The following is a 14,933-nucleotide window of genomic DNA, read 5'->3' as shown; positions in this document are numbered from 1 at the left end:
ATCTCAGAAATAGGGCACAGCAGTCCCGCCCATACTGTTTGTTTGATAGGTGATCTCTGGAGTCACAGTAACAGCTCAGTAATGTCAACAACAATGTCTTGTCTAGAAACTGATTTTGACCAGTCCTTCCAGTTTTGTGACTGTTGCGGGCAAAAATCCTTGATTATGCGGATCGTTTTCTTCATGGCTTCATCGCGGGGTTTGCAGCTTTTCGATAATGTTCACGTCGCGTAATTACGTCACTTTCATAACGTTCCCATGGCAACAGGGGAAAATGGCTGCTCTTGTGTGAAGTAAACGCAACATTTTTCAACTTTCTGCTAAGATATACGGGACTTTTTTGCAACGAAAATGCGGGGATTATGAAATCATGCAAGTCCCGCATATTTTGCGCGGAAATCGGCAATTTATGCGGCAAAAGTGCGCCTAAATATGCGGACTTTGTCTGATTTTGCATTGAATTATGCGATCGCATAATAGTGTTTTTCTGGAGGGTCTGATTGACATCGCAAGAAGAAATTTACTAATAAAAAAATCTTTTAAGAGAACAGAGCATGCAGATATTCATACTGTATTTTTTTTCTACTTAAACACTTTTCTCTTCTCTAGTTATGCTAAAGTCTAATCATCACATAAAACAAATCATCTTCCCACGTCCTACAGTATACATCTATTTTGAGGCCTATTCAATTAGACGTGTCTTAAAGTGTCTTTTTTTCAGTTGTAAGTTTTCATCACAGTTCATCACAAGTTTTCAGACAGTCTCACTGCAAAGTAAACACATGGGCTTCAAATGAACTGGCACAGTCAAAGCTCTAAAGAAAGCACACTGTTGGCAAAACAGCTGCCACTGACATGAATGGGGGACAAATCCACATTGGACTAAAAGGATATAGCATATTTATCATTTATCAAAAATATATGCATAATGAATGGAACTAGAGCTGCAACTAGTGATTATTTTCATTATGGATTCATTTGCTGATCATTTTCTCGATTAATGGATTATAAAGCATGTGACTTAAACGACCACACGCGCGCGCTGTGGACTTGAACCTCCATAGATCAAACTGTCCACATCAATGACAGGAGTGCTGGACCTCAACCACAAGGCCATTCAGGTTTTAAGATACACATGCAAACAAACACATGCTAACTCATTTTATGTGTGTATCAACATAAATATGCAAATATTCTCTTTCTCGCTCTATGTCAGACACACAGACACAGACACACTCACACACTCTCTCTGGAGCCCACTTAACATGAATGTCCTCTGTCCTGATCAGCTCATCCCTGAGACTCAAACACACACATGAACTCACACGCATATGTGCACACACAGGAAGAGAAACAAATAAGACCTCTCATCACTTTAACCTCATTGTCCGTCTCGGCTGAAATAATCAGATCAAGGACTCCTCTTTCTTCCCACTGTGGCTCTCTTTCTATTTCAATCTCTTTCTTTCTGTCTCCCTCTCTACCTCTAATGAGAAGCTGGATGCCACCCTGTGTGATTGTGTGGTGCTCATTTCAAATGCGTCCCCACTCTAATGAGGGTCAGACAGCTTGAGTTCCTCCAGGTTAATGCAAAACTACAGCAATAAAACGTGCATTCATTTTACACCCACGATAAAATGTTATATGATTTTTATCAGATTTAAAACAACTGTAATGGAGAAGAATTGCCATGGATGCATTACAATGGATCTACAAGATAGGTATCTAAGCATAAAAAAAAAAATCATTACAGCACAAATGTTCCTTACAATTACAACCTCTGGTGCTTCCTGTTGCACAGATGATGTTGCTGCTCATGTCCCCTCACATATGTCACATGACACAGACATGGTTGACATTTAATCGTTCAACAAGTGTTAGCATTGTGTCCGAGTAATGCTTTTCTTCTTTTTGTTTGTTTTTTACTGTAACAAGAAAATGTATCCAGTAGTTGCAGGCCACCAGTGAAGCAGGAACAGATGTGTAACACTAAAGAGCACAAAAATAACAATTATACCATATCCACTGTTTCAAAAGGCGGTGGTTAGTAACTGCAGGTGCCTTTGTCAGATCAAACAGCGACATCTTAAAAGCAGACAAGGAGGACGACACAAGGAACAAGCCTGCACTGTAATGTAAAAAAGTGACTTTACAAAATGACATGCGAGTACGGCTGCGGAAAACACACACCTTCATGTAAACACAAGGTGGCGAGATGTTTGGACTGACTGTGTTCTCCTCCCTCCGCCTGCACAGAACTCGCAGCGCTGCCTAATCATCGTCATTACAGCTGTTTGAAAAACTGTTTCCAAACAGGCAATCAAAGCCTGTCTTGATAATTAGCGGAGGGGAAGACGTCTTTGTGAGTGAACGGCTCCTTTTCCCTCCTCCGATTGCCACCTATCTGAGAACACAAAATCAGATCTGTCGCCAATGAGAACACAAAAAGCCTGCCGTGTGTTTTTGCGTGTGTGTGTGTGTGTGTGTGTGTGTGTGTGTGTGTGTGTGTGTGTGTGTGCGTGCGTGCGTGTGTGCACGCGCACTGGTTGCACTGATTGTGCTGCAGAGACAGCTTGACTGAAAACAAACTGACAAAAAACATTTGAAGCAGAAAAAAAACGGGGGAAAAAACACGCACACACAACAACCTGTCAAGAGCGAAATGCCTCTAATTTTTCTGTCATCTGCCAGCCGTTTAACAAGACAAGAGCGCTCTGCCCCCACACTCCTTCTTCAAGCCACAAGAGACAGAGATAGGGGGAGGAAGAGCAGGGGAGACGGAGAGAGAGAAAAGACGAGGGTGGGAAAGAGACAGACAGAGCATCGGCAATGTCTTTTTTCTACCTCAAATCATTCGACTCACTTAACCTTTCCTTTCTCTTCAGGTTGTGGTCTGTCTTTCTCTTAATCGCCCCCTCTTCCCTACCTCAGACAGTGGAAGAACAAAGTGTATATTTGTAACTATCAGAGGAGGCAGGGTAATAAGCACTTAGCCATTGGCCCTGTCTCTCTAGGACCAAACCTCCAGCGCTCTGCCTCTAGCTCTCTCTCTCCAAGGGGGAATGGTGTTCATAGTAAAGGCCCTGTTCACTTTAATATGGCACATTATGCTGATGCTGCTGTCAGCTTACATGAAGGCGCAGGCAGTATGTGTGCGTTTGTCTCAGCATGTCTATTTCTGTGTATGCTGGCTTGTACATTCATTTGTGTGCATGCATGTGTACATTCACAGTAGGCCTGCACGATATTGGAAAAAACTTACATTGCGATATTTTTTTCCCCTGCGATATATATTGCGATATGAAAAAAACACAGGACATAAATATCCCTATTTAGAAATACTAAATCATTCTCAACTACTGGGGTGATTTTGTAGGGGAGTGCATCTACAAAGAAAATAAAAATGAAAAAGGCAATGTTCTTATGTGAACCAGTCTTTGTTGAACTTTAATGCTTTACAAAAACCAAAGCAAGTAAGCTCTGTGATTACTCTTCTGAAGAGATTTTGGAGAGGGAAATTAGGAAGAAATACACTGGTTGACTGACAGGACACCATTGTATTCATATAATATCAATCCAGGCTAAAGTGAATGATATTAATAATGCATGCATGTTGCTTCCACTAAACTTCATGTTGTGGTCGACTAGCGGGGCCTGCTTTGGTTGTTTGATAAATTGATTAAAATTGATCATGATTGTTGGTTTGCTGTGCATGCAGAGCCTGCATGTCACACTCTTGCAACAAACTGTGTGTCCAAGAGCACTTAAATCAGTGTAAATTACGTTATATCAGAAACAGACTGTTGTTGTAGATTAGTGTTACGTTTCCAGCGTCGCAGCTCCGAACCATAACGTTAGTTGGGACAGACGCCTTGTTTCTTTAGGCTAACTATGTTAGCTGTAGCCTGGCTGGTAGCAGCTTTCTGCGGTGAAAAATGGCCGGGATATGTTGTGATTACGTTGCATTAATCAGGTGATTTAGTTTGTCTTTGCAGCGAACATAACACACTGACTACTGGAGCTTCACTACCCATGGAAAAGCATGTGCATCACTGTGTCAGCGGCAGCTGCCGCTTACGGTACTTTTCTACACACGGGAGAGCCTCAACATCAACAGTCAACATCGCAACGTCCTGCGATGTGACTATCGCGCATGCGCACATCGCGATGTAGACGATGAAACAAAATATTGCGCAGCCCTAATTCACAGTCTGTGTGTGTGTGTGCGTGTGCGCGCGCTGTCAGCTTGCCTCCTCTTGCTCCTCCAGCGGAGCTGAGGATCGGGGGAGACAGGCGGATAGATGAAATATCTAACTGTCGTGTGTTTAAAAGAACAACAGATGCTTTGTTCTGCTAATTAGCACTTAGCACAGAGAGCAGTTACAGTACAGTTGTGTGTGAGTGGATGGGATTGTTATCCAAACCCAGCTGGGGCTTTAAGCAGCCCTACTTGAATTGCCAAGTCCAATATTGTTCACTCTCCACCAAACCTGGTGTTACAAGCAGGTATCCAGCGGTACAAAAGGTGGTGGAGAAAGACGACGCAAACAACTGCAAATATAGATCAAAGTCAGCGTTAACTCCATAAAAGCACCCTCTTGTGGTGAACGCTTAAGTCAGTTGGTCATTCTTACAATCTGCCCCACACTCTGGTCCAGTTTTTTTTTTTAAACCTCTTTTTATTGAGAAATATAGATTATAAACATAGACACATCGGTACAGGCATATGAGTTTTTCTTTTTCTTACACACAAAACACCCCCCTCCCAGACCACCCCACCCCACCCCAACAGGACCAAATAAGAAAGTATTAACAATACTGACAATTATAAAGGAAATATATACTTAGAATTGAAACATGAATAAACATGTAAACACGCCTTCAAAACTCTATCATGACACACCATAGTGGAGTACTACAGCCAGGTGTTTATATATAGTGTAGCTTGACTATAGAGGGGGGCAGTCATTCCTCTGGAGTCAGCCAGGATGGCAGACCAAGGTATCTTGATCATTTTTGGCCAGATTACCATTACATTTTTAATATGGATACTCATTTTCTCTAACTGATGATTGCTATTGATTGTGGGGACTATGGTTGGGCATCGCTTGGATTTTAACAATTCTGATGCCAATTCCGATTCCTCCTTTCGATTCCGGTTCTTATTGATTCTCGATTCCGATTCTTTGAGGGGCGGAGTTGAAACGGTTCACATGCCTATTTTCACAAATAAGAGGAAAGTTTTATTTTGATTCAATGGTGGTTTGCAGTTTTACAGGGCTTTTTCAATGTAAAATAAAGCCACACTACAGTAGAGCGCTGCTGACTGTGCTCCAAGGCTGCAACACAACAAGCGCCTGGCCGCTTCGGAAACCAAAACTGTCTTGCGCATATTCAATTGGGAAACGATGATCGGATTTGAAACCAAATCCTCTAAATGATTCCAAACCAGTCCAATAAAGAAACGATTCTACTGGAATCGTAATTTTTGAAATGATTCCAAGTAGGACTTGGTTCTCGATGCCCAATCCTAGTGGGGACCCCTCTGACCTAGCATAACCAATGACAAAGTCCAAACCTAAGGGTTTTATTAAATATGCTTTGTCCGCCATATAGACCTTTTAAAAGAAGCAACTTTCAAACGCATTCAAGCGCATTGTTCCCTTCTTGGCCTTTGGAATGCGCCTTGGTCGACGTGCAGTTTATAATGAGTCTAGTTTACTCTAAATATCATTATATTCATGCACAATTCATAAAAAAAAAAAGTTAATATCAAAATCTCTCTCTCTCTCTCTCTCTCTCTCTCTCTCTCTCCCCCCCCAGCCTCACAAAGCAAGAGGCTTGGGGTAATAGCAGCAGGGTAATAGTACATTTTAATGGATATGATTGATGGTACGGTAGCCAAACAGGTGACTGATGCCTATGATAGTGAATGTGTGTGGAAACCCTTACAATTTGGCATCAACAGAACTGCTGAATCCTCAACCTCAACCTTTTAATCTCACTAAAAGCCAGTGGAAACAGTACTACATTCATTGTACATCTCTGACATTATGCTCATGAGTTATATCACTCCATAGTGACTTATGACTAATTTCCTGAATCACCAAAGTTCTACGGAGAGCCACCAAAGCAGCGGGACAATACCAGTGTTGTCATCCTAAAATGATCACGTAAGAAAGAATTGAAGAAGGTAAAGAAAAAAGGAAACCATGAACAAGCTAGAAATGTAAGAAGGTTTTTTTCTCACTAGCCCTCTCCTCTGGCTTGTGTTAAAGTAGACATTCAGTTGGGGAAAGACTGCAATCCATTAGCCCAGCACAGCTCAGCCCAGCCCAGTCCGGTAGTTTTGTCCTTATATAGGGCAGGCTAGCGGACGGTCGTATAACACTTGAGTCAGACTCAACACAGCAAAACATAAATTAAGACAGAGACAACGGGAGCTAGTCCAAAAAAACACAAGGCTAAGACTGTCTGCTCCGATTCTGTCACACAAAATAAAAAGAGAGCAAACAGGGGCAATGTCATACTGTACACTATATGAGTAATTATTACAAACACACTTGTTAGTGCCTTTTTCAGTAGCAAAGATGTCACTCTCTATAACGTGACAGGAGAGGAGGGACTTTGTATGTTCGTGCGTGCGTGCGACAGGTTGTTGTAGTGCCATGCCCCCTCTTGTCCCTCTTCTGCCCCTCTTCTGCCCCGAGATGCTTGTCTCCTCTCCTCTGACACTTAATCAATGTACTGGAAGTAGCCTTTCACACACAATCTAATTATATGGAAATATAGGGAAACCAGGGGGCTCTATGCTAAGTGTGCTAACACACACACACACACACACACACACACACACACACACACACACACACAACGGCAAGTGCTCACTGTGACAGAGAGCGACGGAGAACTGTAGGAAAGTAAAGACAGGGAATGTTACAGGTAAATGGTAACGTTACGTTAAGTGCTACTCATATCAACAATGTGGTCGTAACTGTAGTAGGTAAAGAGACTATGCAGCTGTCTCCCACACACACACACACACACACACACAAACACAAACTGCTATGTCTTATTCTTAACATAAGCCTACAAATCATCTGTATTGTCTTGTTATTGGTCCCTATTGTGCTTTGTTTCTGTCCATTCATCAGGCTCTGACATGTGAGTGGAGTTGTAAATTTGTGCGTGTATGCGTGTGCGTGTGTGCGTGCGTGCGTGCGTGCGTGTGTGCATGTGCGTGTGTGTGTGTGTTTGCATGCAGCGGTGAAGGTGATGCTGTGAGGTAGAGTAGGGTCAGGGTTAACTCATATAATAAATCAGGCTTGTGCAGCCATTAAAGCTGGGATACTGCTCAGGCAATTGTCTGGGGAATCATCCATAAACTGTGACTGCTTAGCTCTGAATGCCTACTCATACTGCTCTGTCACAGCGCCCTCTTTTCACTGTTGGCTTTGGTAGTCACCACAAGAGTATATATACTGTAATGTTTGAAAGATATCATGTCACACATTGCTAGGTAAAAATGTGGTAGTAACTGTTGCTTCCTTATTTGGAATTATGTTCTTTTCAAGTTTGAATCCATTCTTGAATTCAGCATGATTTATGAAGCTGCACTTTTTTAAATTGAATTTTATATTTAAGTCACTAGGTTTTAGATTTTCTATGTCATTTTAGCATTTTCTATATTGATGGCAGCCAGGCATATGGCATTTTTTGTTGTTGAAAAGTTATTGTCATTGTTGTAAAAAGAAATAACACAATCTAAGTGAAAACTGGGGCAGGCTAAGTTGCTTTCAGCATTGTCCTAAGCTGCTGTCTGCCACAGTGTCTCTTTTGATGCCACTGCTGCCATTCAACAAGGTAGGACATTTTCAAATAAAAGCATACATTGTTATGTAAACGTATGTGTACGTAATATCTATGAAAGTAGACAGTGTAACACAGGCACTTTAATGCAGCCAATTCAGTGTTTAATGGATGTGGTGCTTTATGGCGTACAACGTTCAGTCCAATTGGCAATTGTGATTATAATGTGCAGCACAATCGGTCTCACAGTGAACACAGTCCCCAGAGAGCAATGATAAGTGATACATTAATGAATGTAATACTAAGAGACATGATATTAATTCTTAATCCATTATATAATGTACATGAATGTTTGCCAAAAGGTCTCCACATTACTGGATAGGGTATCTTCGTCATTTCGTGTCAGTGTGTCGGAATATGTGTAAGAAAGCGAGAGGGAGAATATCATGATTGAGTCAAGCAACCTGACAGCTGTCATTTGGACCTATTTCAACACACACACACACACACACACACACACACACACACACACACACGTCAATTAGGAGCCATGGTAAGCTGAGCAGTAGTGAGCTGATTGGGTCACATGTTTACTCCCTGCAGCCACTGTCTGCAACACACTAACAATACATCGGACATCACCTGACACATAGACAAAGAACACACAGTACTATGCACATATCACACACACTCACACACACACAGACAAAGAACACAAAGTACTATGCACATATCACACACACACGCACACACACACACACACACACACAATGCAGTATACAGTCAGGAGTGTGAGTGCATCTGGCGAAATAAACAAAGCATATATAACAGCAGGTGCAAAGCCTAGAAACACATACAGATGCACACAGACAGACTAATGCAAACACAGTTGCACTCAGACATCCACCACTGTCACCCTACAGCTCCAGCTGTGTGCCCAGCAATGTTGTCAGTTGAGAATTTTAGCAGAAGCCAAGAAAGAATAAGAAACAACCAATGAGTCTGCAGGTTTGAGGTGTAGTAGAGCAATAAGAGACTTGGGTAAGAACTTTGTTGTGCCAAAAAAAGCTGCAGTTTTTAAAAGATATTAAAGCTTTTAAAGAGTAGTTTGGGTGCTTTTTTATAAGAAACAGGAGATGGCATTATAGGAAAAGCAGCCTACAGGATACTTCATATTAACACGTTCTTTACTCCAAATAAACGTCTTTTGACATCACCGGCAGATCATACCCACATGGGATGAGGGTTGCGTTTAACAGTAGAATAGATATGAAGTGTTGTTAAACAAACTGATTAGCAATTTTGAAAGTAGCCAAAGAGAAAGACAGAGGACATGTCCAGCAGTGAGCCATGCTGGGCCACGTCATTAAAACACAGATCAGAGACAGAAAGGACAAAAGAGAAGAAAGGAGCGACACAGGAAGAATTAAGAGGATGCAGGCAACAGAAAAAAAAATGGTCATGATAACAATACAACATCAAGACCAAAAGACTTTAAGAGAGAACAAGCGATAGATGGAGACAAAGTGATAAAGTGTGTGTGCATTCATTATAAAAGTGTTCTGATTGTCTTGGCGTGCTATCAGGTGGCATCAAACCCATGTGCGATCTAGAGGGGGAACTACAAAGTGGATCCTGGGGCCTGCAGAAAGAAGCCTTTTTGATCGCGCTAATTAAAAGCCATTTTGTTTAAAACAAACAGACACAAGTCTAATTGGCTCTTTTCCATAAGAAAGGGATGGATGTTGAAAGTGGAAGAACGCATGGAGGAGGGAGGAAGGAAGTGTGTGTGTGTGTGTGTGTGTGTGTGTGTGTGTGTGTGTGTGTGTGTGTGTGTGTGTGTGTGTGTGTGTGTGTGTGTGTGTGTGTGTGTGAGGTGGTGGTGGTGCTGGATCACAGCCTGGCACATACACCGCTTCAGACACATGTAAACATGGAAGCACACACACATATTGTATTACTGTGACCTACTATCAGGGATACCCATTAAAAATCTGAGCATACAGTAAAAAAGCCAAGTATGGGATAAGATAACAGGTGAAGACAAACAAGAAAACAAAAACACACATTCAAACAGGCATACAGATTGCATTTGCTGTTATGTTGAACATACGGTGGAGTAGGGCTGGGCAATATATCAATATTATATTGATATCGTGATATGAGACTAGATATCGTAAATGGTAAAAAGTGTTTTTTCCTGGTTTTAAAGGCTGCATTACAGTAGTGATGTCATTTTCTGAACTTACCAGACTGTTCTAGCTCTTCTATTATATTTACCTTTACCCACTTAGTCATTATATCTACATTACTGAAGAGTATTTATCTTAAATCTCATTGGGAAGATATTTTGTTAAAGCACCAATTGTCAACCCTATAATATCGGCACAATATCGACATTGGGGTATTAGGACAAGAACATCGCGATATCTGATTTTCTCCATATAGCCCAGCCCTATGGTGGAGTTTAACAGCCCTGATACACGTTAGGAGAGTGAACAGTGAGTACTAGCTGTAGTAGTTGTAGTAGTAGTAGCAGTAGTTGTACTGTTTAGCTGTAATTTGAGAAAGTTTGTGACCAGGCATCCATTTTGTTACTGCTTTAAAAACGGACCAAACACAGTCCCAACTGGCATGTGTCGCTCAAAGCTACGTCATTGCTCTGATTGGTTGAAGGTCATGTTTCATTGCTCTGATTGGTTGTAGGTCACATTTCATTGCTTTGATTGGTTGTAAGTCTATTCAATTGCCTCAAGAGGTATTTTGGTCTGCACCATTGATAAAATGGTTGGAAATTGAAAATGAACTGAGAGGTTCCAGACTAATAAGCATTTGCAAATTATTTTGGCAATGCCGGGCTAGCATACTCTACAATTTGAAATGAAAACTCTATATGGAGAGGTAATTACAAAATGTTAATAAACTGATTAGCTATTCCTGAAATGGAAACCATAAAAAGTAAAAATAAAAATAAAATAAAAATGGGGTTTGATTTCATGAAGATTTGAAGGATCATAATTCTTAATAGTTTTGTTCTTACAGTAACCACGCTGTAGCACACTAAATATACTGAGCTAGTGTTGTACAGAAACTCCAAGCTGTGTGTTGCAAAAATAGTTTGTTTGTAATATGGAGGGGGGGGTAAAAGATTCAGCAGAGAGCTCTGCACTTAAATCACAATGGGTACATTCAACAAAGTCAATAATGTAAAAAAACATAAATGAATCAGATCTTTTGTTTAGTTTAAATCCTTGAGGAGCATTTGCACTTATATATACACACACGTGTCATACGTACACACACACACACACACACACACACACACACTCACTCATCTGGGGCTGAACAGGGAACAGATTGTCTCCTTCCATCTCTGAGTCATCACATTAGGGCCTTCAGCTCCTCCAGCTGAGTTCACACTGTTCTGCTAAAACTGACCGAAGTAAACTGAGCCGCGCTAGATCAGAGTGGGTGGAAAAGTCTGAACTATACTGGACTGGACTGGGGTTAACTACCCCAGCAAAGACATATAATCCGGTTTAAAACAGTGCATTTCTGTTGTGAGGGCTGTGTATTTCAGTGATGCTACAGTCAATATTAGACTTTCAGGAGTGTGTGTGTGTGTGTGTATGTGTAAGTGGGAGCCCTGGGAGGAAGGAGGATTTAAGACTTAAGTGGTGTATTCCTGTTTCACACACACACACACACACTGCTGCACAATTTGTACAGTAAGCATGCAATGACACACAAATATGCAGTGTGTAAATGTAAGAATTCTTGCAGAAAATGTCAAACATGTTGAATGTACTGTACAGCGTGAACCATAAACACAGATGCTTTTCCACCGGCTTAACCTTGAAATAGCATCCAGAATACACTGACACCACCTGTGGTTGCACGCACACGCACGCACGCACGCACACACGCACACACACACACACACACAAAATGGCCCACTTCACATCACAAAATGGCCCACTTCACATCACAAAACCAAGTCACTGAGAAAACACACAAACACACCATCTTTTCCTCACCCACAAGGCCCAAAGAAAACTCACAATCTTCAGCGATTGCGTTTACAACTATGATAGAGGAGACAGGGGGCAATTTTAACAACGTACACAATGCACTACATTAGAGCTGCGCTTCCCCGTCTTGCAGCAACAGAACATTCACTTATCTATATGATAATAGAAGAGCGCATAGCTCAATGTGACAACGATAGAGAGACGCAAAACACTATGCCGAGCAGCGCCTGCAGACAGGGTGATCCGAGATGTAATCTCCTCCGAAGAGAACAAGAGGGAGAGGGAAGAGAAAGAATGAGGGAGATACAAGCCTTTATGTGCGCCACAATTTGGAGTTGGGTGGATTGACAATAAAGCTGTCAACAACAAAGCACAGACATCAGCCTATTGATAAGGAACATACAGTATCTTAGGAGGAGATATTGATGGTGAAAAGGGGATGAAATACAGAAAAGGTGTGATACAGGAAGCACTGACAGCCATTACAAGCACAGCTGGTGAGTGTAAGTGGAGTATGATTGTAGACTTGTTTGTCTCTCTAACATTTGATGTATGTTTAATTAAACAGGACCTACTCTAAGCAGAGCAAGTGTAAAAGTGGATGTTTGCACCTGCTGCTGCGAGTGGGTTTTGCTTGAATGTGTCTGTATGACAAGCCTATTAAACTTTCATGGAATAGTTTTGGGAAATATGCTCATTTGCTTTCTTTTTGAGAGTGAGAACAATATCAATCTCGTGTCTGCGTATGATGTACATAAGAACAAGTCAGGACATGTTTAGCTTAGCTTAGCATAAAGACTGAGGCCAGGGGGAAACAGCTAGCCTGGCTATGTCCAAAGTTTAAGAAATATGCCTTCCAACACTTTTAAAACGGACTAATTCAAGCGCTGTCTGTAGTTTGTTTTATGTACATATAAACCTACATGTAAAAATGACAATCTGTGGTATCAGGGCAACTTACATGCTGGAATATTTTGACCGAACAGCCAGACTGGCCAGTTGGCTGTGAAACATGGCAAACAACACATTGAACCCTGACATTCTTGCATGATGTACATAGATGATTGATAAGGAGTTGCAAAGGATCCACTTTACTGTTCCACCTGACTGCTAAACAACACAGTTGTATAGTTTTATAAATGAAAGTGAACCTGGAGTCATTTTAAACAGCGGTCTTATTCCTTTCCAGATGGTAAGAGCACAATATTGTAGATGTAGTTGTTTTCCACTATGATCCACTCCACAGTCATCATGCTTGAAGTGGTTCATTTTTTATCCCGACACCCGACATCTGTCAGCTCGAACCATGTTTATGCTGGTATTATGTAGTCTGATTTCGGCATTAAACAAGACGCATTATGCTACAAAGAAAGCTAAGAAGTGTTGGTAGTAGAAACTGGGCTGTTTCCAAGGGGGTAAGCTTCTCCTCATAACGCGTAGATCCTATGGCGCCATTTTGATGTTAACAAGCACTCACCCCCCATTAGCATCCCATTGACTGCCATTCATTTTGGCGCCACTTTGACAGTGAATAACTTCACATCTGAAGCGTTTAAAGACTTTATTTGTCCATTGTTTATTTCTAAAGAAACACGACAATGTATAAAAGGCTCCATTACCTTGTATCTCACGTTATGGCTCCGTAGCAGACGTTTTTGTAAAAAAACGATTGTGCCATAACCATGGGACTTACTGTCGCATAGTAGTGGAATTACCATACAGTACAGGAGAAGCTCGCAGGCAGTTTCGACCTACATTAGCTGTTTAAGTTTAATTACTAATGTTAACTAGCATTTCAGTTGGCAATAATTAGCCTGTGCCTATGTTATCTCCTTACTTGATTGAGATATCTCTTGGCACAGCTACCATAAGACTTACAACTTTCAGACAGGTTGCTCGCGTCACATTTACGTTATCTCTCTCAGTTGGAAGCTGCCAATAACGCTCAGCTATCACCAGAAGAGTGCTTCTAATATCCTTCACTGGTCTCCGTCCAGAGCAACGGGATCTGTTGGTCCATTCTATATACAGTCTATGGCTGTTTCCCTCTGCCCCTCAATGCTAAGCTAGGCTAAATAGTTTCTGACGTCCTAACTCCAGCTGCCTACTTATAGCAGATTCATGTTGATCTGCAACATATTTCCTCCATATATTGACCTTTTCCTTAAAAGCTGCAATGCCGTCACAGGACAATGAGACACAATAATCAGCGAAAGAAAGCAAGAGAAAGAGCAAGCGAAGTAGAGGAGAAATCACAAAGGAATTGCACTCTCTCTTGGCTCATATGATCTATTATTAATCCAATTTTGCACGGACCCTTACATTTTTTGGGGGGAGAAAGAAAAAAAAAATCACATTGAGCAAATTAATGAGGTAAACGTAATGATCTGAGATGATCAAAGGATATCAGTGTTGGGCAAAGTATAGCCACCAATTAGTAAAACAAGCGCAGGAAAGGGACTAAAATATGCACCGCCGCGCCTGATGAAAAGACAGGGTCAGAGAGAATGGACTAATTTCACAAATGAAACGATGTGCACCAAGACAGGCCCACACGTGTGTACGTGTGTGTGTGTGTGTGTGTGTGTGTGTGTGTGTTTTCCAGGAATGGGGGGGGGGGGGTTGCGGGTCATGTTTGGATTCCCCCTGGGTCTATGAGCAGAGAGAGTCAGGGAGGTCCCATAAGAGCAGCAGGAGAGGAGCTGGCTTTACTTTGATAACAATAATAAGGTATTTCTCTCTCTCTCTCTCTCTCTCTCTCCCTCTCTCTCTCTCCCTCTCTCTCTCTCTCCTTTTTTTTAATTCCGCTTTGGCACAATGAGCACTGCCGCTCTCGTTTGATCCATGAAAGAAGCTTGTTATGTTTTTTTGAAGAGTTTGATGCACAAAGGAACAGGAGAAAAAAAAGTTTGGAAATAGGCTGCATCTGTCCAACTTGGACTTGGGTTCATTAGGAAGGCCTCAAGAGGTGTACTTCTTTTTGTCGATTCTTGTTTTCTTATTTTTTGAGATTGTTTTTAAGGGGTGGGCGAAGTTTGACCCACTGTTTGAGTACAAGGTTCTCCAATGTGTGCATTTGTGTACACAAAAATC

General features: G+C 41.5%; 1 protein-coding gene across 1 annotated transcript in view; it reads right to left on the bottom strand.

Moving 5' to 3' along the window:
• sox5 (SRY-box transcription factor 5) overlaps nucleotides 1-14,933 on the bottom strand; it is a 237,569-nt gene that overhangs the window by 209,585 nt on the left and 13,051 nt on the right. The gene's annotated exons all lie outside the window — the stretch shown is intronic.

Source organism: Sander vitreus, chromosome 23 (assembly GCF_031162955.1).
Source record: "Sander vitreus isolate 19-12246 chromosome 23, sanVit1, whole genome shotgun sequence".
NCBI lineage: Eukaryota > Metazoa > Chordata > Actinopteri > Perciformes > Percidae > Sander > Sander vitreus.
Note: the sequence above shows the minus strand (reverse complement) of the source record. Positions and strands in the feature narration are given on the sequence as shown.